A 27,165-nucleotide genomic window follows, 5' to 3' on the forward strand; every position below is an offset into this window, starting at 1 on the left:
AAGTCCTGCTAGTTTCCCATATTTACAGTTCACCTCACAGAGCTAAATTAAATAAGTATATCAAAACAGGAGATTGAAGTGTTTGAGAGTTTGCTTTTAATGTAACGCGCGGCGACACTAAAGCGGTCGCGCCAGAATGTCACGCTAAAAAGAAAGATTCTTTAAAATACAAGGGGGAGCAAGCGAGTCAGATACCACGGGCACAGAGAGGAAGCAGGTCTGATCAGAAACAGTTTATTACTAGGCCAGGGAGCACAAATAAAAACACCCTTAAAATGTACGTAATAAATTGTTGTCCATCTACTAAAACTAAATAAAACAATTCTAAAACCCGTAAAACTACCATTTTCTGCATTCACTAAAAACCCCCCCTGCTATAATTATGCCACATGTTCATTATGGGTCCATCAGCAGGCCAGGAATTCCTTCTTTAGAGCAGAGTCCACGCCAGCCTCGTCTTCGGCAGACAAGAAAGAGCCTCCCATCTTCTTGTCCTTCCGCTGGCCCATCACTTCCCAGCCCAGCTTGCGTTCTGCACCCGAATCCATCATGCGACCACCGCCACAGCTCCCCTTGCGTCGGTGCCCTGTAAAATAGCAAATAGGGGCCAGAACAATGGTCCCAGAAGCGGCCCTGGCTCATGGCCATGGCGACCCTCTCCCAATCCAGCTGCACCCAGTAAACAACAGTAGAGACCCTACTCACAAATGCAGGCAGAGGTAAACCTCTGCCCTGCTGCCAATCACACGCGTTGTCTCTTACTGTTGCCGTTCCATGAGGTCAGGACTGGGTCGCTGCATCACGCTGGCCAGCTCGCATTAACCTTCCAGTCTGGGGCCTCTCTCCTTCGGTGCTCAGCTAACCTGTTTTTAAAAGGTCTTTACACAGCTGATAGGCCACCTCCGGACACACCCCTGCAGACTGTTCACAAAGCTGAGAGATCTGGGACTTAACAGCCGTCTGTGTGCATGGGTGTTGGACTTCCTCACTGGCAGAACTCAGGTGGTGAGGGTGGGCAGGTGCTTCTCCAACAGCATCACCATCAACACAGGAGCACCTCAGGGATGTGTCCTCTCGCCACTGCTCTACTCCCTCTACACTTCAGACTGTGTGGCCACCCATGGCTCCAACACCATTGTGAAGTTTGCTGACGACACAGTGGTGTTGGGTGCCATCTCCAACAACGATGAGGCGGCCTACATGGATGAAGTGAAGAATCTGGCATCGTGGTGCCAGGACAACCACCTCCAGCTGAACGTCAGCAAGACCAAGGAGCTGGTGGTGGACTTCAGAAGGGGTCAGCACAGAGACTACAAGCCCATCATCATCAATGGAGCTCCAGTGGAGAGGGTGCAGTCCTTCAAGTATCTTGGTGTCCACATCTCCTCAGACCTGACATGGTCTGCCCACATTCAGGTCCAGACCAAAAAGGCTAGGCAGCGCCTGTATCACCTACGACAACTGAGGAAGTTCAGGGTCTCTCCAAAGATCCTCAGGATTTTCTATACAGGCGCTGTGGAGAGCATCCTCACACAGAACATGACATCGTGGTTTGGGAACAGCTGTGTGAAGGACCAAAAAGCTCTCCAGAGAGTGATCCGTACAGCAGAACGCTGCTGCAGGATTGCTCTCCCCCCGCTTCAGGACACCTACACCAGGAGATGCCGGACTAGAGCAGCGCAGATACTGAAGGACCCGTCCCATCCTGGCAACAAACTGTTCCAACTTCTGCAATCTGGTAGAAGTTTCCGCATCTTCCGGGCAAGGACAGAGAGACTCAAGAGGAGCTTCTATCCCCAAGCCATCCGTGCCCTAAACACACACACCCGCCCTCTCACATCATCTATAATTGACTGAGACAGGACTCTTCCAGACACTAAACCAAGGCACAATGTACATTTCAAATTCCTTTAATTTTAAATATGTTTATATTGTCTCCTGTAAAATAGTCAGATGTCTATTCATATTAATATACAGAATTCACCTGCTTGCTGCTACTACTACACATTCACCCAGTGTATATACTATATGTCTGTATATATATATATATTTATATATATATGTTTCTTCCTCTAACACCCCCCCCCCCCAATTTTTGCACATGTCGAGGAGCGTGTCAGCCTACATTTCACTGTGTTATACTTGTATAACTATGCATGTGACAAATAAAGAACCTTGAACCTTGAACCTTGAACCTGCCTCAGCAGGTGGTCCCTATCAGCTAATTTGTCCCATGTGCCGCCAGTCCACAGTGGATAAAAACCATGTCACATAAAACACTAAAAACCATGCAATAGAAACAGAATAAAACCATGCAAATAAAACAACACTCATAAATAACCACTAAAAATCAGAATAAAAACAATATACAAGATAAATACAAATTTCCACTGTGTGACATTAACACTGTCACAAAATATTTTCTAAATATATTATACATAAAATGCTTCTAAGTTTGTTTGAACTCAGTCATCACATTTGATGTTATCAGCCAATAATCATGAACCTTTAATTCTCTAAATGTAAATCCCAAGTATTCATCTTATTTTATTCAACCTTTATTTAACCAGGAAGATCCCATTGAGATGAAAAGCCTATTTTTCAAGGGCAACCTGGCCAAGATAGGCAGCAGCAAGTATCTCACAGTTACAGAAATTACACAATTAAACACAGACAACAACAACACACTCAAGCAAAAATAAAAAAATAAAAATAATAATAAAATAAAATTTGATAAAATTACAATTATTATATAATTTACAGTGACAAGCAATCCAATTGAAACAGTTTCATGTTATGGAATTGCCTCAAGGATTCTTAGTTTAGTTTTAAAAGCACTTAATGAAATTAATTCTTTCATTTTCCAGTCGCTCTGCAGCTCATTCCAAAGCCAAGGATGCTAAATAGACAAAAGCTCTTTTGCTAAGTTCAGTTCGGGCAAATGGAAAAGAATGCAACAAGTAACATTGCAGACGAAGAGAATAACGACCAGCATGTTTCATTGCAAGCAGGAAACATGTATAGGAAGCCAAAAATCCAAGTATTGCCTTATATATAAAACTGTGTAGGTGAGAGTTCCTCCAACTGGCCAAAGCAGGCCATCCTACCTGAACAGTATAACTCACATTAGTGAGTCTGAAACTTACGATTAGTGATGAACCTTAGAGAAGCATGAGAGACAGTATCAACCATTCAAAGACATTGAGCAGAAACATTCAAATAGAGAATATCTCCATAATCCAGCACAGGTAAAAATGTTGCAACAACAAGCCACTTCTTTGTATAAAAAGAAAAAGATAACTTATTTTGAAAATAAAAACTCAGTTTTAACTTCAGACACACAAAAGTTTAAGGCCATCTTTTAAATCATGCTTATCAACATATCAATTTAGTGACATATTGTGTCATAACAGATCCAATTCAGTTTTTTGAGCTGGAACCTGAAAACAGACATTCACACTCCCATTCACACCTATGTGCAATTTAGAATCACCAATTAACCTAATATCACTAACAGCAAGCCTTTGAACTGTAGGAGGAAGTCAGAGTATCTGGAGACAACATTCAAACTCCACATAGAAAGATCACGGCCAGGTGGTGTATTCAAACTCATGACCTTCTTGCTCTGAGACAACAGTGTCAGATAAATAACCAAAAATATCAAACGTTCAGATATTATTTGCAGATACAGAAAGTGTTAGTTGTAGCAGCACAAATGTCAGTCCAGATCTCTTTGAAAATCACCAGCAAGTTACCTGGAGATCTTTACACAACAGTCATAATTAATGACTGAATGACTTTAGTTTTATGCTTGTTATATACTTACTCATGCTACTTGGAAATTGTATATATATGTATATATATCCATTTTCAGCTTTATGAAAATAATCAGGTAATAATAATAATTAATAATCAAGAGCCAAAGCCTAACTTAATACCTTTATGACAAAAAAATAATAATTTTGAAACAGAAGAAACTAGCAAAATGTAACAAAACAGTCAAAATTAACAATGAAAATCAAATGTTTTTACATAAAATTATACACAAAAAGGGGAAAAAAGAAGTCTATATGAGGTTTCAAAGAAATGTGTAATGTTAACTCAATGTGACCTTTCTCCTGAGCTCTCCTTCCACTCTTTACCTTGTTTCCTTTTCAGCTTTTATCTGGACTTTCTTCTTGTCAGCACACTAAAAGCCACTGATTGAACTGAGTCTCTCAAAGTGATTCCTGTCCTGTACACTGCGAAACTTTGAGGTTGTGGAGGGACCACCTATGGATTGAAATTGTACGTAAACTTAATCTTTAAAAAGAAAAATAGCAAGCATGAAGGTAGGTAAGAGAAGATATGAGTTGAAACACTTGAGAAATGAAAATCTGAGTAATAATAAAGTTCCTCTAACCTTTCCTTCCAGCTGGACATGATACTGTACAAAACTCAAGATCTCGATCTCATGAAGGTCGTGGTTCGGGGTCCTGGAGCAGAATCTAATGAAAAATAAGTCAGAACTTTATATATGACTTATATGTTTTTTTTGTTTGTTTAGGGGCTTTTTTAGAGATTTGTTTTCTCATGTATTCAGCATTCCGGGTGTCTTTTTGAACTAATTTCCTGTGTACCAAGCCTTGATTTACAGCTGTGAATATCATCAATTTGGGGAGTGCATCTCAGTAGTTTTGTATGTTCCAGTAAAATCTTTTCCCCAAACCGAGACACCATATAAGCTCTGGTACCAAGACTCAGTGCTTCTTCTGTGTTTTTAACCTTTCATGCATGAATTATGACAACCTCGAGGCATGAAAAAAAGAAAAAATGTTCATTTTTTTCAACATGTCCTATTCAAAGAGTTTTTTACATGTCCACTTTGGTGGACAACATACATTTTGAGTTGTGAATTTGACAAATGAATAAATAATATACATAAAAATAAAAATATTTTAAAATACATTTTAAATATATTTTGTAACAATATATATAAAAAATATAACCCTGCCACCCACTGGAAGAACTAAAGGTACTTTTCTAGTTGCAGAGTGGAAACATGAACGTTGAAGAAGGTGTACCACAAAGAAAATGTCCCCAGAGTCAGTGAATAACTCTGAGCACTTTAACCACTTTTACCACTTTTTCACGACTTTCATTTCCTTTTCTCTCTCTCAATGTATACAAAAAGGGCCAACAAAAAGCACAGAGGGTGATTCAAATCGTTAAATTTAGAAGTTTACAGTTCTTACAGAAATAAAAAAAAAATGTAAACTTAAAAAATAAAAACTATTTCAGCTCAAACTTGATAATTCTGGTGTTCTTCAAGCCTTGAATAAATTTGAAGGAAAAATAATAAAGTATCTCAATATGAAATGATAAGTTGGTGAGTAATAAAAGAAACTACATACATCCAGACACATTTATTCTGTGTTTTATTTTTTATTGAACACACTCGCTGTCGATGGATGCAGTTTTGGTATTTTGCTCCATCACAGTTTGCCATGTTTACTGGCAGAGCTGGAAGCGATGAGAGATTTTTCAGCTGCGTTCTTCTTCTGGTATGAACATTCAGCCTGTGGCTCCTAATATAGTGATATTATTATTTAGTCTTTTTCTTATTTGGTGCAGCCTCCAAACGTTTCAAAACCTGGTCATAAAAATAAACTAAACTGCATGGTCAACGTGATTTTTTTTTTAAATTTTAATTCGGGCAGACACAATAAAAAATGGTGTTTGAGCTTCATGGTTGAATCAGTCTTACAAATACTGACAACGATTCTACAGCCAAACAGAAAAGAGCTACGTTCATGCATTCATCATGAAGATTTTCTTACCTGCAGAGGAAGACAGCTAGTGTGATGCCACATAAAAATAATCCAACTGCAGGTGGGAGAATGTGTAGAAGATACTTTGATGAAGTGGATTCTGTATAAAACAAAAAAACCCAGCAGTGAATTCATTTAAATTGGTTATTGAAGTGATTGGCGGAGTTTTTTGTCCTACCTACCTTTTAGGTTCTCAGACACAGTTAAGTTCCATGTAATGCTGTATATGCCACTTCTGTCTGTTATCTTACACGTATAAAGTCCTTTATCTTCAGGTTGAGCACTAAAAATAATTAGCTTTGTGGGGAACTCGTGATTTATTTTCAGTCTGTGAAATGAGAAATTTGAATGTGTGCGATTCAGCACAATGGAATAGTGAAAAACAGATCTTTTGCTGGTCCAGGTGATTAGTGTTGCATTTTTCTCAGATATGTTGCAAGTCAGCATCACTGAGTCTCCTCTGAATGCCAGCAAAGCTCTGTGGTCATCTTTAAGAATCTCTAAAGTTAAAGGAAAATAATACATTTAAAATTATACTTGGATGAAGTGGATTCTGCATAAAATCAGAAGTTAATTAATTTAAATTTCTTGGTTGACCTTTACTAGAAGTGATTCATCTGCCTTTTTTTGCTACCTACCTTTGGGGTTCTCAGACACAGTTAAATTCCATGTAATTCTGTATATGCCACTTCTGTCTGTTATGCTACATGTATAAAGTCCTTCATCTTCAGGTTGAGCACTAAAGATAATTAGCTCTGTAGGGAACCCGTGGTTTATTTTCAGTCTATAAAATGAGAAATTTGAAAAGTTGCGATTCAGCTCAATGGAATATTGAAAAACAGATCTTTTGTTAGTCCAGGAGATTTGTGTTGCATTTTTCTCAGATATGTTGCAAGTCAGCATCACTGAATCTCCTGTGGACACTAGCAAAGCTCTGTGGTCGTCTTTAGCAATTTCTAAAGTTTAAAGGAGACAATCAGTCAATATAAAATTATATCTGCATTTAATCTACTTAACAGAAAAAAACCCACACAAATGTGCTCTTTACCTGAAAAGACATGCCACATCACTAACAGCTGAATGAAGAGTAGTACCACTCGTTTTAGCTGGAATATCATGACTGCAAGACAGAGAGGGAAACAGACCTGAACTTTACTGTCAGCTTTATGTGTATCTGAGGAAGAGCTGTAAAAAAAAAAGAGGAAGTGGTTTGTTGCAGTTGAAACTCAACACAAATGTATGTGAATGATGTTTTTTGAGAAAATATTTTGAAAGTAATATATACAATATTTCAGGTTCACAACAAATTGTCATTGTTCAAACATGGAAAGTGAAGTGGGAATATAATTATACGACAAATAATTGTCTCCTATACTTTAATCACTCATGTGACTCACTTGTGTAGAGAGGCAACTTTGAACTGCAACACTATATCACCACCTCTGAAAATGACACCTAAACACTGTGGTGTGCTTTATATTGTAAAGTTGGACTGATTGGTTCACTGCAGTAAAGACTGTGTACTTCACACAGTTGTGAAATTTCAGAAAGTTTGATTTTTGAAAGCAAAATGAAATGACCCAAGGTTTCCCAAAGTTAGATATCATATCAATCACCTCTACCTTACTACAGACATTTCTTCTTTTCAGTGTCTTCCTTGGCTGATTCATTCTTTTAAATATACAAATAGTTTGGGGTGCTCACTAAATTAATATATTTATTTTATAATTGGAGAATTTCTTGAGTTTGAATATTTTATAAATAAAACGAAAGTTCAATTTACCCATTTTATCTGCAGTTCATCATACATATTATTTATTAGTATTTTTATTTTATTTTATTTTACTTGTATTTGTTAACACTGTACCTCAAACTCTTGTTAGTTTCTTATATTTACAAGCACCCCCAAAATTTGCAGGCTTGCACAGAGATGGTAAAACTCTGATGACTGATAATGGAGACGAGGACAGGGAGGAACAGGGGTTAAAATGAACCAAGGAGACAGTCAGAGAGAATTCGGGACAACTGGAGACATTTAAGGATGCAGGGACTGACAGAAACAGGGAAGAAGTCTCATCGTGACGAGTAAAGTTTATCTTGCCTGGCTGGGCAGTTCTCTGGGTGCTCAGCACCCTCAAAGCTCTGATCCTAGAATCGCCCCCGCCTGCCACGGGGTTATAGTGAGCCGCCTGGAAAGCCATTTCCCGGCGGCTTTGCAGCACCAACAACTGGGGTGTGTCTCCTCCATGGGAGTGTCAGGCAGGGGTGGACCTAGAAGGGTGGCATGTGGTGGCAAGTGCCACCCTAAAATGATCTCTTGCCAACCAAGTGCCACCCCAGTTTTGCATATGACAGTGTTGATTTTTAAAATGAAATAGCATGAACATTTTGAGCGTAGTTACAGTTAACAGTGTATAGAAATGCTAAAACTGAATTTATTGCATAGTGTTACCCCCCTCCACAATTAACAAATGGTTCAGCCCATAGCGACCAGCTCTTTTCTTGTTTTCAGTAGCAACCAATGCTTATGATTGTGCCAGAGCACATTTTGAACAACACCATGGGGATTTCAGATTTCACACTGGTGGTTGGTTGTTACACTCTGGAAATGGAATGAAGGTGAGTGTTATTAACCCTCTGGGGTCCACAGACACGTTGCACCTCCAAATCACTGATTTAAGCATAGCAACAAGGTGCAGCCACGATGAGTCTCTATTTCAACCCGTGTTGAAAATTCGGACTGTAAAGTATACACCGGTTTTTACAATTTAATTACACCACATTTACTCAGGGCCTTCTGAAGGCCCTGAGTAAATGTGGTTATCCCAGCTGGACTTTTGTCAAAGCTGGGAAGGCACCTAAAGAAAGCTCCAGCCGATCCAGGAGAGAAGGACAACCGCTGCCCAAGCGAAAACCTGTAGTGATCTCGTATGTGTCAGGAGTATTGGAGCAGTTGAGACACATTTTTTCTAAACACCGGATCTCTGTGGCTTTTAAACCCCAAAACACGCTGCGCCAAAAATTGGTCCACCCCAAGGATCGGGTCCCCGACACAAACAGAGTAACATAGTGTATGCTGTTAAGTGCCAGGAGGATTGCCAGGATTTATACATTGGGGAAACCAAACAACCTCTAGCGAAGTGGATGGCACAACACAGAAGAACTACCTCGTCAGGCCAGGACTCTGCAGTCTATTTACACCTACAGGCCAGTGGACACTCTTTCAATGATACACATCCTGGACAGGGAGGAACGCTGGTTTGAGCGCGGAGTCAAGGAGGCCATTTACGTGAAAAGGGAAAGACCATCTCTGAATCGAGGAGGGGGCCTAAGGGTACATGTTTCGCCATCTTACAATGCTGTGATTGCAGCCATTCCCCAACTCTCTGTGAATGGTACTCATGGCCATTGGTCAGTGGTCTTTGATCAGTGGGTTTTGGTCAGTGGTTGTTGATCAATGGTCATGAGAATTTGCATAATTAAGATTAAGGAACTGATCTCCCAGCCCATTGTTCCTTCAGTGGGCTGGTTTCAGTCATTATGCAGATGCACTGTTTACAAGATTGGGGAAACCTGCAGTCAGCTGAGACTGAAGAAGTCACTTGGATGAGTGACGAAACGTTTCGCACACAAAACGCTACGACCAGATAAACAGAATTAATTTTTGGAGAATATAATATATCAGTCTTAGAAAGTCACTTTAAAATTGGGAGGTTGATTTAAGGTACAGTGTGTATCTGTAATCTCACCACTAGATGTCAGAAGATTGCAGATTGAAGTCAAATTAATTCTGTGTTCTTACTCCTCTCATTTCAAGTGCAACTGGAGGGGTAGTGTGAATGCTGTAGCACAAATACTCGACCACTGTTCATCTGCAGTGATTCTAGCAGAAGGAAATAAAAAATCCAAATCCAAAAGATTATTGTTTTATCTTTTTTTTATTGGATATGCTGCAAGTCAACATCACCAAGTGTCTTCTTGACAATGACACAAGTCTGTACTTGTCTATAAAAAATATCTAAGATCTAAAGAAAAAAAAATAAATATAAAAATACAAAATGTCAAAACAGAATAACTAAACTCCAAAAATGTACATTAACATAAAAAACTTTTGTTCATTTGCTATTTATTACTGAATATTTAAAGAAACCTTACTAAGCAAACATGTACTACATCCACATTAATGAACTATATAAAATACAAATAATTATACTCAAGATTATTACAAGTATATTAAAAAGCAAAAGTCTGCACTTTGCACTTTATTTTTTCTGCAGTGAAACTTCTTTAAAAATGCTTAGAAACAACAAAGCAAACAAAATAAATAAATAAAATTACAACAGTGTTGTACAACACTCAGAGAGGGACCTGCCTTGGTGGAGTTCTGAATTTCCTGAGGGCTTATTGTAGGAAAATGGTTTAGGGAGCTTGAAGTCCTGTATAAATAAATATACTTGACACCCTAAAGACATCCATTATGCCCATTCCCTGCTCACATTTTAATACTTAGACTACTGAAACCGGATTCACAGTTTCAAATACTCCTCATTTATCTGACACTGCGCTTTGGTGCAGACCTGCAGTTTATTTAGTTTAGTTCTCTTCATCTTCCTTTGATGCAAACTTTCTCCTAACTGGGTGCTCCTTGTGAACACAGATTGGATGGGAGTGGTTGGAACTGCTCTCTTTGTGGCTCAGAAACACATCTCAGAAACACATCTCTTTGTAGAGATGTGTTTCTGAGTTGAAGAGGATATTGTAGCCCTGTTGTCCTCCTGCTTCCCTGAGAAACATCCAAGTCTTTGTGTAACTTGAAGGCTTTTCAGTTCAGAAGTGACCACAGATTAAATCCAGCCTCTCAATACTGACTGCTCTGCTTGGTATTTTTACAGTGAGCACCGCTGCCTATAAAGACAAAAGGCTAAAATAAAATTTGGTGCTGACTCTGAGATAGAAAATAAGGTAGAAACATTTGAGAGTATTAAAGATGATGACAATCTTCTGATCTCTTCTCTTGACTGAGGGAGAAACTGATCCTGATTCAGTGTCCTTATCATTATTTTTCTGCAAAGTAAAGCAATAATGACTCTGACACTCACTAGTCTCCTTCATTCTGCTTAGTGCACAATCCCAGGATAAGGTGAAACCCTCCATGCATGGTATGGATGGACTTGTAGCTGTCCTTGATGTCTACATTGTTGCCTTCTGCTAGTGCAGTTCGCTCAGTTCTGCTTTCCCTCTCCTTGTTACCATCTCACTACACTTCTCCAGTCTGCATGACATCACAGTGTCATTGCTGTATATCCTAGTGATATGGATCAGTGAGTCTATGTCTCGTTCACTCTTGGCATACAGTTTGATGTCATCCATGTAGGTGTGGTGGCTGATGATTGCTTGATTGTGTAGTTGATATCCCTAGCCAGTCTTGTTGATGATCTGGCTAAGGGGATTCAGACCTTCCACACTTGACCATGCACTTGGCTTCAAGTTGGCCTCTAGCATTGTTCACCACATCCCCATTGAATTCCCGATGAAGGCTCTTAGGGTCCTGTTGGTCTTGTATAGTTCTAGGCATTCCAGGATCCGTGTGAGTCATAGGCTTTCTTATAGTGAATCAATAGGTTCACAGTACATAGGTTCGTGAACCTGGTCTTATAGTCTTAGATAAAGAAAAAAACTTCTGTCAAACTAAGTGCTCTCAAAGTTGTTAAAACAAAGATCATTGAGATATAAAAGCTCCTTGTATGGTGATGGATGGTTGGAACTGCTGTGCTCACAGGCAGAGTCATTTGTCTGAGCTGAAGAGGCTGTTGTAGCCCGGATGTCCTCCCTCTGATGGCGTTCCCTTTTAGTTTCTGCTCTGACACTGTTCATGTCTGTCAGTAACTGGAAGGTTTTTCAGTTCAGAAGTGATCATAGATTGAATTCAGTCTCTCCATATACTGACTCCTCTGCCTGTTGTTTTTACAATCAGTGCTGCCACCCTGTGGCTGAGGGAGAGATGTCTATAAAGACAAAGTAAAAATAAAAATCAGTGTAGAGTGTACTAAGGCAGAGACAAGTGACAGTGTTAAAGATGGCAACAATCTTCTGACCTCTTCTCCTGACTGAGGAAGAATCTGATCCTGGACGGCATCCTGATTTAGTTTCACCACATTTTTCCTGCAAATTAAAAGAAGTGACTGATAATGAAATCTTAGTACTCTCCAGGTGATTCAGACATAAGACAGAATAATCTTGATGCATGCTCAATCATCCAGGTAAGTAAATCCCAAAAGTTGATTCTGCTCATCTGGATGTAGCATTTTCAGTGGGAGAAACATTTTTTCACTCATCCAAGTGACTTCTTCAGTCTTAGCTGACTGCAGGTTTGCCCAGCCTTATTAACAGTACATTTGTGCAGTTTATGGCATTCGGCATTTGTGCATTCTCAACATATTTTGAGAAAAAAATCTATTTATTTTCCTTCAGTTATGTGAGTGATACTTTTCGCTTTTTAAAAAAATATATTTTCATATTTCATGAAATGAAAATGCACTACACTACTATACTATACTATTGTGTAAAGTGCTAATTAGAGTAGCACTAAATGTCAAAGCTTAATACTTTAACACTAAAAAAATATATATATTAGCACAGACGGGAAAGTAAATGTTGTTTTAGATTTTAAAGTACCTGAGGCTTTTTTCTGATTCAACTGAAAAATGTTTGTAACATTCAGTTTTCTGTTACAGTATTTAAATACTGAAGTCTGATAGACATTACTTGGACACAACACTGAAACAGCCTGATCAGTAGTGTTCACCAAAACACCTGTGACCAGAGCACTTGAGCTTGTTCTGGCACCTCAGTCCTCGATCTGATAAAGATCTGGGCAAGTTTGAAGCTAGATGAATATCTGAACATATTTTTTTGAGTTTTTTTCTTCAAACTGAGTTATTTGAAGATTTTCTTCAGAGCTACCGGTGACTTATTACCAGGTTTATTGTTTGACCTTTAGCTCCCTGAGTCCACATGTCAAATTGTCCTTGAGCAAAGGACTGAACCTAAATTGCCGTGTGTGTATCGATCAACAGTCAGTATATTACTGTAGATTTTCAATCATTGTTTTGCATTTTATTTTATTTTTTTCTGGTCCTCTTTTATTTTGTAGTCATCACTGGCTCTCAACTTTGATATTTCACTTCCTGTATTGCTGTGGTCCCACCTATGTGATTTTCTACCATAATGCGCTTTATACCTGCCTCTGTCTCTCCCCTCCTCTGTATATATAAAATACTATAGTATTATAGTTATCCTTGTCCTCTCTCAGATGGACTTTAGTGGTGAGTTGTGTACCAAACCTTGATTTAAAAAGAAAGATAAAGATTGCATTGTTGTCGCTATACATGGGTATTATACAGTGAAATCAGACCAGAGCTTACATTTCAGCAAACTAGCACACATAGATTAATTTGTGCTTTCACTCATCCATTAATTCTACAAAAATTCCAAATTCATCCATTCATTGTGAAGTTATGTGAAGCTTTTACTCACCTATAGAGGAAGACAGCTAGTGTGAGTCACAGTGACTCTTTAAATGCCATCAAACATAATAAAAAATGGTGTTTGAGATTTATGGACAAATCAGTCTTACATGTACTGACAACGATTCTACAGCCAAACAGAAAGAAGCAACATTCATGATTTCATCATGAAGATAAAAAGGTTTTACTCACCTATAGAGGAAGACAGCTAGTGTGATGCAACAAAGAAGGAATCCAATTGCAGGTGGGAGTATGTATAGAAAATATTTTGATGCAATGGATTCTGTATAAAATCAGCAGAGAATTAATTTAAATGGCTTGTTTGACCTTTACTAGAAGTGATTATTCCTGTTTGTTGTTCTACGTACCTTTGAGGTTCTCAGACACAGTTAAATTCCATGTAATGCTGTTTACGCCACTTCTGTCTGTTATGCTACATGTATAAAGTCCTTCATCTTCAGGCTGAGCACTAAAAATAATTAGCTTTGTAGGAAACTCATGGTTTATTTTCAGTCTATTAAAGTTTGAACGTGTGCGATTCAGCACAATGGAATAGTGAAAAACAGATCTTTTGTTAGTCCAGGTGATAAGTGTTGCATTTTTCTCAGATATGTTGCAAGTCAGTGATCACTGAGTCTCCTGTGGACGCCAACATAGGTCTGTGGTCGTCTTTAAGCAACATGTAAGATTGAAAGAAATAATAAATATATTTCAGTAGAAAATCTGGATAGCTCTGTGGTCTCCTCCAAAAATGTCTAAAGCTTAACGGAGATATTCATTCAATATAAAATTATATCTGCATTTAATCTAGAAAAAAAAGAATCTTAAACACAAATGTGCTCTTTACCTGCAAAGACATCCCACATCACTAACAGCTGAATGAAGAGCAGTGCTGCTTGGTTTAGCCTGATCATCATGATCAACAGAGAGAGGAAGAAACTGACCTGAACTTTACTGTCAGCTTTATGTGTATCTGAGGAGGAGCCACAAAAAGGAAGTGGTTAGCCGCTCTACTGCTGAGCTACGAAACTAATGTATGTAAATGTGTCACCATTTGTTCAAACAATAAGTTGGATGGATGTCATGAATGCAATGATTGAATTTAACTACAAATGTCACAGATCAAACACAGTTATTCAAGAAACTGAACACAATTATATTGCCAATAATTTCTTCTTGTAATTTAGTCACTCATTTCATAAATATAAGATGCACTGGAATGAAGGAAAATTTATCAGCTGAATCTTTGCCCCCAAGAGTTAAAGTAGCTCTCTCAGAAAAGGGGCTCCAATCCTATTCTCAGCTCTTTGGGGAATTAAACTAAACTAGATGTAATAATGCCAGTATTACAGATAAAGAACCAACTGAGAACCAAGAACAAGACTAAATTCACTAAGTAGTACAAAACGTCTTGGTCAGTGAGCAGCTAACTGTTAAAATAGCAATTTGTATAAAATGTCTTCAGAGTGGCCGTCGAATTTCACATTCAGTATCATGAACATGTTGGACACAACTTCCAGAATTATGTTTTTCACTTTTATTGTTGGCTAAAATCTCAGCAGCCACATTCAAAACAAAACTAGTTAAGTTCAAATGGAGGGTGTAAAAAGCATGACACATGTCTGGATCCTGGAGACAAACTGATTGGCAATTTAGAATTACCAATTAACGTAACGTGACTAACAGCATGTCTTTGAACTGTGGGAGGAAGTCAGAGTACTCGGAGAGAACATGCAAACTCCACATAGAGAAGTCCCAGCCAGATGGTGGATTCAAACCCAGGACACAAATGTTAGTTCAAATCTGTTTGAAAATCACCAGCAAGTTACCTGGAGATATTTACACAACAGACATAATCTGAATGAGTTTAATTTTATGCTTATTAAAAAAATTACATATATCCAGTTTCAGCTTTATGAAAATAATCAGGTGCAAAAAGCCTAATTTAATACATTTATGACAAAACTAATATATCTGAAACAGAAGAAACAAGTCAAAGATAAAAAAATAAAAAAAACCAGTCAAAATTAAGATTGAAAATCAAATGTTTTTACACAAAATTTTACTCGTGCAGATAGAAAATTAGGTCTACATGAGGTTTCCAAGAAATGTGTAACATTTTCTTTTCCAGTACAAGAATTAAACAGAAAACAATGTGAACTTTCTCTCGAGCTCTCCTTCTGGTCTATACCTTGTTTCCTATTCATCTTTTATCTGGACTTTCTTCTTGTCAGCACACTAGAAGCCCCAGATAAAAATGATTTTCTGAATGTGCTGCCTGTCCTTTATAATGCAAAACTTTGAGGTTGTGGAGGGAACACCTATGGATCAAAAGTGTAAATAAACTTAATTTCTACAAGAAAAAAGTTAAATAGCAAACATGAGAATAGGTAAGAGAAGATATGAGTTGAAACACTTTGTGAGGAATAAAAATCTTTGTGTGGAAAAAAATAAAATTCCTCTAACCTTTCCTCTCAGCTGAACATGATACTGGACAAAACTCAAAGTCCTGATATCATGCAGGTCCTTGTTCAGGGTCCGGGTGCAGTATCTAATGAAAAATAACACAGAACTTTATTTTTGTTTTATACTGTAACCTTCCCATATGTTCTCAAAAACCAGACGTTTTGATCTCAATTTGTCTGTTTATTCGGTAACACTGGTAAATGGGCCGTTGACTCCAAGTGCTTTATAAATAAAGGTGATGATGATGATGTTATTACGGTGTATCCATATAAATGGCCCACCCTGTATAAGAGATGTTGGTGCACTATAACTGAAGTAATGTTGTTAAGTCCTTAAAGTCATATTTTTTTATTGTCATGACTGTGTTTGAAGCTATTTTTATTTTTGTATGATACCTGATTTATATGAAATATGGCTCAAGTAAACTAAAGTCTAAAATACTTAGTCATTTGTTTAATAGTAATTTAACATTATATAATTCACATATAAAACTATGAATTGTAATTTTAAATGGTTTAAAAGCATGTAGAATAGCATATGTAGGCAAGTATATTTCTCCTTTTTTTTATCAAGAAGCAAAGACAAGAAGGAAAAAAAAAAAAGAAACGGGGCAGGATTCGGTGGTTGAATCATCCGTCCCCACCAATGCCAAAACCAAATCTACGCCCTTGCCCACAACGTATGATTTTTGAGCATTGATCTGGCTTTTGAAGTTTTAGAATAGTATTGGAGGCATATGTGGAAGCCTGTTAATGTGCATATGTCACACAGTGGAAATTTGTTTGTTTTATAGTCAAATTAGACAAATTGGTTAAAAGCTGCCACCATCATATGTGGCCTCCCATCTTGTTAAAGGACCTGTTTAAAACAAAAAAAAAAAGCACCAAAAAGGGAGAGAGTGCCCAGACTGTAGGAGGAAGGAGCGTGTAGAAGCCAGGAGAGAGAAGGGCATGCTGTCTGATCGCTAGGGAAGATGGCTTGTGTGAAGACGGGCGGACATCCCATTACCGGCAAAGAAACGGCAGCCAGTGGGAAACTGATCCAGGCAAGTTTTCCACTTTCAGTAAAACTTTTGGACTTGTTCTCATTTGGTATTCCATTCACCCACTGGTGGCGTTGTAGGATTTTCCTCACACTTGTAAAAGCTTTTGAGCAATTGCATCGCCGCCATTCTAGTGTGTGCGTGTGACATTATTGATTCCTTGCTCTTTTCCTTATAATTCCAACCACCTCGTGCTGCTACATTTCTTTAAAAATAGTAAATGCAAGTTACACTTCGGGTCTTGTTTCTGTGTGTGTGGTTTTGTAGCAGCTAATGTCTTAAACATAAAGCAGCAAATTCATTTCAAGTGCTTGTTTTGCATTAATAGAACTTGGTCCTGCTTTTTATTCTACCCGTCTTTGAGATTCTTATACACAGTTCAATTTCACATAATGCTTTATGTGACAATTCTGTTAGTTGGAGTATAAAGTCAGTCAGGCTGAGCACTAAAAAACGTTCTCTTGGGATTAGTTCTTGATCTATTTTTAATCTGTAAAGTGAAAAAAATGGTAAGGTGTAATAATTTTTGAATATTGAAAATCAGATCTCTATCAGTACAAATTAGAATTATTATTATTATGTAAATAATGCAACTTATTTAACATAGATACCTCTCAATCTCACCATTAAAACTTCCAGCCAAATATTCTTTAGCTCCTCCTCTTGTTTCACTAAAACATCAGTGACTGGAACAACTCAGACTTCAGTCTGATGGTGATCTGGAGGATATTGTGAGGTTTGCTGCTACATTAATATCTTAGGTTATTTCTTGTCATCTTAATATTTTCTTTATAAGTAGCTATGACTCAAAGTACAGTTGGTGCTCTTTTAATTACAGGGTCGATTATCTGAACCTCAGCTCACCCGGTCCACATGTCAAATCATCTTTGAGTAAAATGCTGAACCCCAAATGCTCTGGATGCATCAGTTGGCAGTTAGTGTGTGGTTTATTTTTTTATTTTATTTTATTTTTTAGTATATAATGTCCATCGGAGACCCTACCAGGACTGGACTTCTCTACTTAGCCTGCTTCCACTGCAAACCCAGATAAGTGGAAGAAGATGGATGGATGGTATATAATGTTTGAATGCAATTTTTTTGTGTATGAACACATTTCTGATTGTGAGTTGTGCACTCACAAGCACAGTGTGCTTGTGAAAACTCTCCAGAAACCATAAGTTATATTTATGGTTTTATATTTTGTCTTGCATTATATCTGTTCTTCCTTTATTTTGGACTCATCATGATCATCTTTAATTTCTGATTTTAACTTTCTATATTCCTTTATGTCCACACTGTACCAACCCTTATTATTGTGATATAGCACCGCTAGGGGGTGTTGTCCTACTATTGTAGCAGTTGGAGAGACTCCTTGGGTGTGTGTGAGTGCAGCGGCAGCCATTACATGCTGCTCGTGTATCTGTTCCAAGAGACCTCACCAGTAACAGGCTGGCACCGGCGACTACCTAACCCTGCACATGTATATACAGACAGAGTAAAGCCGTGGAGACCTGGCTTGTATGGTCTGCTAATGACAAATAAAGGTCTCTTGTTCTATTTAACTGACTGGCCTGAGTAGTGTGGCTAACCTCCAACCTTTCTCATGTATTCAGCATTCCAGCTTTGTTATCCTTCCTGTCGCCTCACCCTGTTTTGTCTCCGGGTGTCTTGTTGAACTAACCAAACTGTCATGGTTTGAAAGTCTCAGCCGGCTGACCTGCCTGTGGGCATGTTTTTCTTTGTGTACTGTTTTCGGCTCCCCTCCTGGTCCCCTGTCTCCTCTGTGTTTGTGTTTGTGTGTGTGTGTGTGTTTCGGTGTGCCAGTTTTAATGAATCATTAGGCCGGAAGAGTTTCCTGCACTGAAGTCAGCCGCACCTGTCTCCCATTTAGTCTCACCAGCTGCCATTAATTACCTTTGTCAGTGGACACTACTTAGCTGGGTGGGTGGGCTTTAGTCGACTCTGGATCGTTGAGTTATTGAGTTAGTGAACCTCGGGCTGTGAGCGGAAATATTGCGGCCATGCTTTTCGTGAGTTTGCCACTGATCTTCCCATTTTGTCTTACCAGGTCACGGGAGTGGAGCGATTGGTAAATCAAGTGTTGGGGAATTTGTCTGTCACAGACCACGAGCATGGAGCGAAAGTCGGGAGCACGTTCACGGAAACCAAGTTATTGAAACTGTTGCACATTGTTCACTAATTCTCACTGTAAATAAACACAAACCTTGATTAACAGCAGTGGATACAGTCTATTTGGGGAGTGCATCTTAGTAGTTTGTAGATTACAAAAGTAATGATCCAAGTTTTCTTTGTTTTTTTGTTTTTTTTCCATAAACGCGTATGTTTAAGCATCATAAGCATCAACATAGAGCTAATTCAAGCCTGTAAAGTTAGAAGTTTGCAGTTCTTACATAAGTACTGAACAAAAAAACTGCATTTTCTTTTTCTTTACCAAAAAAGACTATTTCAGCTGAAACACTGCAGGTGTTCTCCTACCTTTGAATATATCTGAAAGAAAAAAAAGTCTTCATATGAAATGAAAAAACGGTGAGTAATTAAATTTTTCTGGGAAATATTTTTACATGTCAATCTACATCCAGACACATTTTAACCATGCTTTTTCTTTCTTTTTTTTTTCTTCTAACACACTCCCTGTTGATGGATGCATTTTGCTTCATCACAGTTTACCATGTGGACTGGCAGCTGCATTCTTGGTCTGGTACGAACATAAAACCTGTGTCCACTAATATAGTGATTTTGTTATTTAACAGAATTAAATTCAAGGGGTCCAGCTTGGTTTTATGAATCTATATGCATGTTATTTATTAGCATTGTTGTGTACTTGGAATTTTCATTTTTTATAAAATGCTTTAAAACCATAATAGAAATGTGACAATTTTCATTTTTAAGTGTAATGTAAATGTATTTACATTTCCTTTAGTTTTTTCTTAATTGGTACAACCTCCAGACGTTTCAAAACCTGGTAATAAAAATAAAACTAAACTGCATGGTCAACATAAAAGCAATCATTTGTTATTTTTGTAAATTGATTCTATAAATCCAGGCAGACACAATGAAAAATGGTGTTTGAGCTTTGTGGTTGAATTATTCTTACAAGCACTGACAATGAATTAAACAGTCTATTTTTTTTCCTTTTCATCTTCTTTATCTGGACTTTCTTCTTGTCAGCACACCATAAGTCACAGGTTGGACTGAGTTTCTCAAAGTGCTGCCTGTCCTGTACACTGCAAATCTTTGAGGTTGTGGAGGGAACACCTATGGATCGAAAGTGTAAATAAACTTAATTCTTACGAGAAAAACATTAAATAGCAAGCATGAGGGTAGGTAAGAGAAGATATGAGTTGAAACACTTTGTGTGGAAAAAATAAATAAATAAATAAAGTTCCTCTAACCTTTCCTTCCAGCTGAGCATGATACTGGACGAAAGTCAAGGTCCTGATCTCATGCAAGCCATTTTTCAGGGTCCTGGTGCAGCATCTAATGAAAAATAACACAGAACGTTATTTTTGTTTCATTTTTATATATGGGTTTAGAAATGATTAAGAATTTGCTGATAGTAAAAATAATCATTATTTTTCAGTAGATATTTTGTTTTTGTTTTTTGACAAAGTAGAGGTAAAAATTTTGGTGAAATGAATGAAAACATATTTTGAGTTCATGAAAAATGAATGTAACATTCAGTTTTGTGTTACATTCTTTAAATAATTCAACTTATTTAACACAGTGAAATTCTGATAGATACTGCTCAGGCTCACCATTAAAACAACCTGCCCAATAGTGTTAAGCTCCTCCCCTTGTGTCACTAAAACATCATTGACTGGAACAATTGAGTTTGTTCTGAAACCTCAGACTTCAGTCTGATGGAGATCTGGAGGATCTTGTGAGGTTTGCTACTACATTAATATCTTAGGTTCTTTTTTGTATTCTAAATATTTTCTTTATAGGTATCTGTGATATAGGGTTGGTGCTATTTAATCACAGGGTTGGTTATCTGAACCTCCAGTCCAGTCCAATCCAATTTTATTTATAAAGCACTTTAAAATACCCAGCACAGGACCAAAGTGCTGTACAGAAAATATGTTAAAAACAATAGAATAACAGAAAACAGCAAAAATAAATAAACAAAAGACGTGATACAGGGAAAAAAAAACAGCCCTATATTAAAAACAAGATAAAACAGCATAGAATCAACTAAAAATAAAACCAACATCTCACACGGGGTCAAAGGAAAGGGGAAAGAGGTGGGTTTTTAGGAGTGATTTAAAAACATTTAGAGAAGAAGCCTGTCTAATCTCTAAAGGCAGATCGTTCCACATTTCCACAGAGCTGCTACAGCAAAAGCTCGATCTCCTCTAAGTTTACGCTGAGTCCTGGGTACCTTCAAGAGCAGTTGATCAGCTGACCTGAGAGAGCGGGTGGGTGTATAAGGCTGTAGCAGCTCAGACACATAAGATGGGGCTAGGCCACTGAGGGCTTTAAAAGCAAATAAAATAATTTAAAAATGAATCCCAAAAGAAATGGACAGCCAGTCAAGTGAAGCTAAAATATGGGTGCCAGTTAAAAGAGGAGCTGTGGCATTTTGCACCCTCTGTCGATGAGTAATGTATGATGCACTGATCCCTATATAAAGTGCATTACAGTAATCCAGCTGAGTGCTAACAAAAGTGTGGATAACTGTCTCAAAGTGTGCCGTGAAAGAATTGGCTTTATTTTAGCCAGCTGCCTGAGCTGAAAGAAGCTTGATTTTGCCTTAATCCGACTGTCAAGCTTCAGTTCAGTCCACTTTGACCCCCAGGTTTGTGACAGTTGGCTTAACATACTGGGCCAAGGTATCTAAATACACATTTGGGGTCTCAGTGGGGCTACCAAAAACCATCACCTCAGTCTTTCTGTCATTGAATTTTAAAAAGTTAAGAGACATCCAAGCCTTAATTTCATCAAGATACTGAAGTAATGGTGTGTGAAATATGTGCCTTTTTTCTTTAGAGGGACATAGATCTGACAGTCCTCAGCATAAAAGTGCAATGCAATGCCGTGTTTTCTCAGTATAGGACCAAGAGGGATCAGATATTAAAAAAAAGAGGAGGGGGACCTAGAACTGAGCCCTGTGGGACACCACAAAAGAGAGGAGTGGAGGACGACACATGGTAACAGAGACTGACACAAAAAGTTCACCCTGCCAAGAAAGAACTGAAACACTCCTAATGCCCACCCAGTGCTCCAAACGAGAGAGTAAAATGGCATGATCCACTATATCAAACACAGCTGTCAAATCTAAAAGCACAAGAACAACACAGTCCCCAGAGTCATGTCAAATCATCTTTGAGCAAACAACTGAACCCCGAAATGCCCTGGATGCATCAATCAGCATTGGTTTTAGTGTTATATGTTATAACTTGATGTAGTACTCATGATGAGTACTACATAAAGTTCTGATTTTTTTACCTCCTGTATTCCTATTTGACCACACCATTTTAAGTTCCTGCTATATTCCACAATATACCTGCCTCTGTCTCCTCCTCTCTGCATGTGAGCTAAATTCTTCTCGTCTTCTTTCAGATTATCTTTCTCAAGTATTCAGCATTCCAGCTTTCTTATCCCTCTTGTTGTCTGGCCCTGTTTTGTCTCCGAGTGTCTTGTTGAACTTATTTCCTGTGTACCAAACCTTAATTTACGGCAGGGAATATCATCTATTTGGGGAGTGCATCTCAGTTGTTTGTAGCAAAATCTACATGAAGCACGATGACCCTACGCACAGTGAACGCAAACTCTTTGAGAGTAACAAAGGTATTTTTCTAGTTGCAGAATGGAAACATGCACGCAGGAGAAGGTTTACCACAAAAAAAGAAAAAAAAAAGAAAAAGTCCCCAGTATCAATGTTAGCTTTGACTCTGACCACCTTTAACCACTTCTTCACGACTCTTATTTCCTCTTTTCACTCTCATCTGTATAGAAAAATAGGCCAACATAAAGAACAGAGGCTGATTTAAGCCTTTACAGATGTACTGAACAAAAAACTAAACTTGAAAAATAAAACCTATTTCAGCTCAAACTTGATAATTCTGGTGTTCTCCTACCTAAAACAATAAAGCATCTTCATATGAAATAAAAAGGTTGGGTTGAGTAATAAAAGAAACTACTGCCAGACACATTTATTCTGTGTTTTATTTTTTATTGAACACACTCGCTGGATGGATGCAGTTTCAGTATTTTGCTCCATCACAGTTTACCATGTTTACTGACAGAGCTGGATGCAATGAGAGATTTTTCACCTGCATTCTTCGTCTGGTATTAACATTCACCCTGCGTCAGTGATTTTGTTATTTAACTGAACTGAACTCAAGAGGTCCAGGTTGGTTTTATGAATCTAAATGCATTTTATTTTTCGATTGTATTGTGTACTTGGAATTTTCATTTATCATAATTTGCTTTGAAACCATCATAGAAATATGACAATTTTAATTTTAAACGAATTACTATCCTATAATATTAGCCATATACATTTATTTCCATTTCACTTTGTCTTTTTCTTATTTGGTGCGGCCAAAGAAATAAGAAGAACACAAAATAATCACATGCATGCATTCATTATGAAGATAAAAAGGTTTTACTCACCTGTAGAGAAACACAGCCAGTGTGATGCAACACAGAAGGAATCCAATTGCAGGTGGGAGTATGTGTAGAAAATACTTTGATGAAGTGGATTCTGTATCAAATCAGCAGTGAATTAATTTAAAATGCTTGTTTGACCTTTGCTAGAATTGACTGGATCTGCTTTTTGTCTACCTACCTGTGGGGTTCTCAGACACAATCAAATTCCATGTAATGCTGTGTAGGCCACGTCTGCCTGTTATGTTGCATGTATAAAGTCCTTCATCTTCAGGTTGAGCACTAAAAATAATGAGCTTTGTAGGAAACTCATGATTTATTTTCAGTCTGTGCAATGAGAAATTTGAATAGGTGCGATTCCGCTCAATGGAATAATGAAAAACACATCTGTTGTTGGTCCAGGAGATCAGTGTTGCATTTGTCTTGGATATGTTGCAAGTCAGCGTCACTGAGTCTCCTCGGGACACCAGCACAGCTCTGTGGTCGTCTTTAATGATCTCTATAGTTTAAAGGAGACAATCATTCAATATAAAATTCTATCTGCACTTCATCTGTAAAAAAGTGAATCTCAAACACAAATGAGCTCTTTACCTGCAAAGACATCCCACATCACTAACAGCTGAACGAGGAGCAGTGCTGCTCGATTTATAGTGAACATCGTGATCATCAGACAGAGAGAGAAACAGACCTGAACTTCACCGTCAGCTTTATGTGCATCTGAGGAGGAGCCGCAAAAAAAAGAGGAAGTGGTTTGTTGCAGTTAAACTCAACACAAATATGTGATTCACCTTTTTTGAGAAAATACATGGAAAAATACAGGTTACATGGGAGTAATTTATACCATATTTCAGATTCACAACAAACTGTCACAGTTCAAACATGGAAAGTGAAGTGGGAATATAATTATATGACAAATAATTGTCTCCTATAATTTAGTCTCTCGTGTGACTCACTTGTGTAGAGAGGCAACTTTGAACATCACCACCTCGGAAAATGACACCTAAATACTGTGGTGTGCTTTTACATTGTAAAGTTGGATTGATTGGTTTAATGAAGTAAAAACTGTGTATTTAGGAAATGAATTTCAGAAAGTTGAAGATCTCAAAGCAAAATGAAAGGACCCAAAATTTCCCAAAGTTAGAAATCATATCAGTCACCTTTACCTTACTACTGACATTTCTTCTTTTCAGTGTTTTCTTTGGCTCATTCATTAATTTTAAAAATACAAATAGTTTGGGGTGCTCACTAAATTAATACATTTTATTTTCTAATTGAAGAATTTCTCAAGTTTGAATCTTTTATCAATAAAATCAAAGTTCATTTTACCCATTTTGTCTGCACTCAATCATACATTTTATTTATTAGAACTTTTATTTCATTGTACAGTTGGTTTTCTTTTAAATCTTTCACAAAATATTAACTCAATATACTTCACATAAAATGCATCTCAGATTGTTTAAACTGAGTCATCACATTTTTGTGATGTTAAAAACCACTAATAATAAACATCTCGTTCTGTAAATCCCAGGTATTCATCTTAGACACACAAAGGTTAAAGGCCACCTTTTAAATCACATTTATCCAGTTATCACTAACCAACTTATCAACTTAATAATATAAATATAATCAACTGTCACAATCTGCTGGCTATTTAAAAACATTACATGTTCCACTTGTTACATATATTCATATATATATATATTCTACATTTATGCATCAAATGTCGTTCATAAGAAAGAATCTTACAGATCAAGTTTGAAAATATGCCAGTATGTATGTTAATATGCTAATGTGTATGTTTATCAAACTTATTTTAAACTATGGATTGCTTTTCTTAAAAAGCACATTTTACCTGTAGCATAACTTAAGCAGTTAAGTGAGGATCAAGTTCAGTCATATTAATAAAATATAAAGTGCTCAGATTTAGAGAGATTTACTAAAAAAAAGAATAAAATTGGTACTCAGTGAGCAGAAATTTGATCAAATAAAAAGTTGAAAGGCTGGATTAGTATCTATTAAATGTCACAGTGATTAACAGTGTATCTCGGTTGGACACAATTTCAAGAATCATCCTTTTCAATAAGCAATCCAATTGTAGGTGGGAGTCTGTATAAAAAATACTTTGATGAAATGGTTTCAGCATAAAATTAGAAGCGATGAAGGACTGTAGGTCACTTGTAATGTCGCATGTATAAATGTCCATTCCATCCATCCATTCGCTTCTGCTTATCCAGCTGTCATAGGGCGAGAGGCGGGGTACACCCTGGACAGGTCGCCAGTCTGTCGCAGGGCCAACACACAGGGACAGGCAACCATTCGCACTCACATTCACACCTAGTGGTAATTTTGGATTATCCAATTAACCTATCCCCACAAGTTGCATGTCTTTGGACAGTGGGAGGAAGCCGGAGTACCCGGAGGGAACCCACGCAAACACGGGGAGAACATGCAAACTCCACACAGAAAGACGCCGGCCTCATGGTGGAGTTGAACTCAGGACCTTTTTGCTGTGCGGCAACAGTGCTAACAACCGTGCCACCGTGCTGCACCATGTATAAATGTCTTCAGTGAATAAAATAAATTTAAGGATTCATGAAGTTTAATCACATAATATTTCAACATACAAATAATATGTCAGTCTTAAACAGTCACTTAAAAACTGGGAGGTTGATTTAAGGTACAGTGTGTAGCTGTAATCTCACCACTAGATGTCAGTAGATAGCAGATTGCAGTCAAATTAATTCTGTGTTTAATTCTCCTCTCATTTCAAGTACATTTAGGGGGGTAGTGTGAATGCTGCAGGCCAAATAACTATAACTGCTGTTTATGTGCAGTGATTCTAGCAGAAGGAAATATTAAAAATCCAAGAGATTATTGTTTTATCTTTTTTTTATTGGATATGCTGCAAGTCAACATCACCAAGTGTCTTGTTGACAACAACACAACTCTGTACTCATCTGTACCACTCTCTGATGTAAAGACAAAATAAAAAAATCAATACAAAACTACAAAATGTAAAAACAGAATAGCTAGCTCCTTGGTAAATCCCACACTTGACCACGCACTTGGCTTCAAGTTGGCCTCTAGCATTGTTCACCACATCCCCATTGAATTCCTGATGAAGGCTCTTAGGGTCCTGTTGTTCTTGTATTTCTAGGCATTCCAGGATCCGTGTGAGTCATAGGCTTTCTTATAGTGAATCAATAGGTTGACAGTACATAGGTTCGTGAACCTGGTCTTATACTCACAGATGAAGAAAAGCACTTCTGTCAAACTAAGTGCTCTCAAAGTTGTTACAGCAAAGATCCTTGAGATATAAAAGCTCCCTGGATGGTGATGGATGGTTGGAACTGCTGCGCTCACAGGCAGAGTCATTTGTCTGAGCTGAAGCTGAGGGTATTATAGCCCGGGTGTCCTCCCTCTGATGGCGTTCCCTTTTAGTTTCTCCTTTGACACTGTTCATGTCTGTCAGGAACTGGAAGGTTTTTCAGTTGATCATAGATTGAAGTGATCATAGATTGAATTCAGTCTCTCCATATACTGACTCCTCTGTCTGTTGTTTTTGCAATTAGTGCTGCCACCCTGTGGTTGAGGGAGAGATGTCTATGAAGACAAAGTACAGACTGTACAAAGGCAGAGACATGTGACAGTGTTAAAGATGGCAACAATCTTCTGACCTCTTCTCCTGACT

At 37.8% G+C, this 27,165-nt stretch overlaps 1 long non-coding RNA gene across 3 annotated transcripts; it reads right to left on the minus strand.

The window, feature by feature from the left end:
* On the minus strand, positions 1-15,321 carry LOC120717570. Of its 3 annotated transcripts, none has more exons than XR_005692234.1 (5): positions 14,184-15,321; positions 13,705-14,005; positions 4,403-5,910; positions 2,196-4,272; positions 1-914 (listed from the first exon to the last, which is right to left on the minus strand). It is a non-coding gene; the product is annotated as an uncharacterized LOC120717570 (long non-coding RNA). The 3 variants fall into 3 exon arrangements; XR_005692232.1 differs by lacking the exons at positions 13,705-14,005; positions 14,184-15,321 and adding exons at positions 6,449-6,766; positions 6,859-7,407; XR_005692233.1 differs by lacking the exons at positions 13,705-14,005; positions 14,184-15,321 and adding an exon at positions 5,993-6,426 and having other exon boundaries at positions 4,403-4,487; positions 5,820-5,910.
* Positions 15,322-27,165: the final 11,844 nt, after the last annotated feature.

This window comes from Simochromis diagramma, unplaced genomic scaffold, assembly GCF_900408965.1.
Source record: "Simochromis diagramma unplaced genomic scaffold, fSimDia1.1 OVJJ01000501.1, whole genome shotgun sequence".
Taxonomy (NCBI): Eukaryota; Metazoa; Chordata; class Actinopteri; order Cichliformes; family Cichlidae; genus Simochromis; species Simochromis diagramma.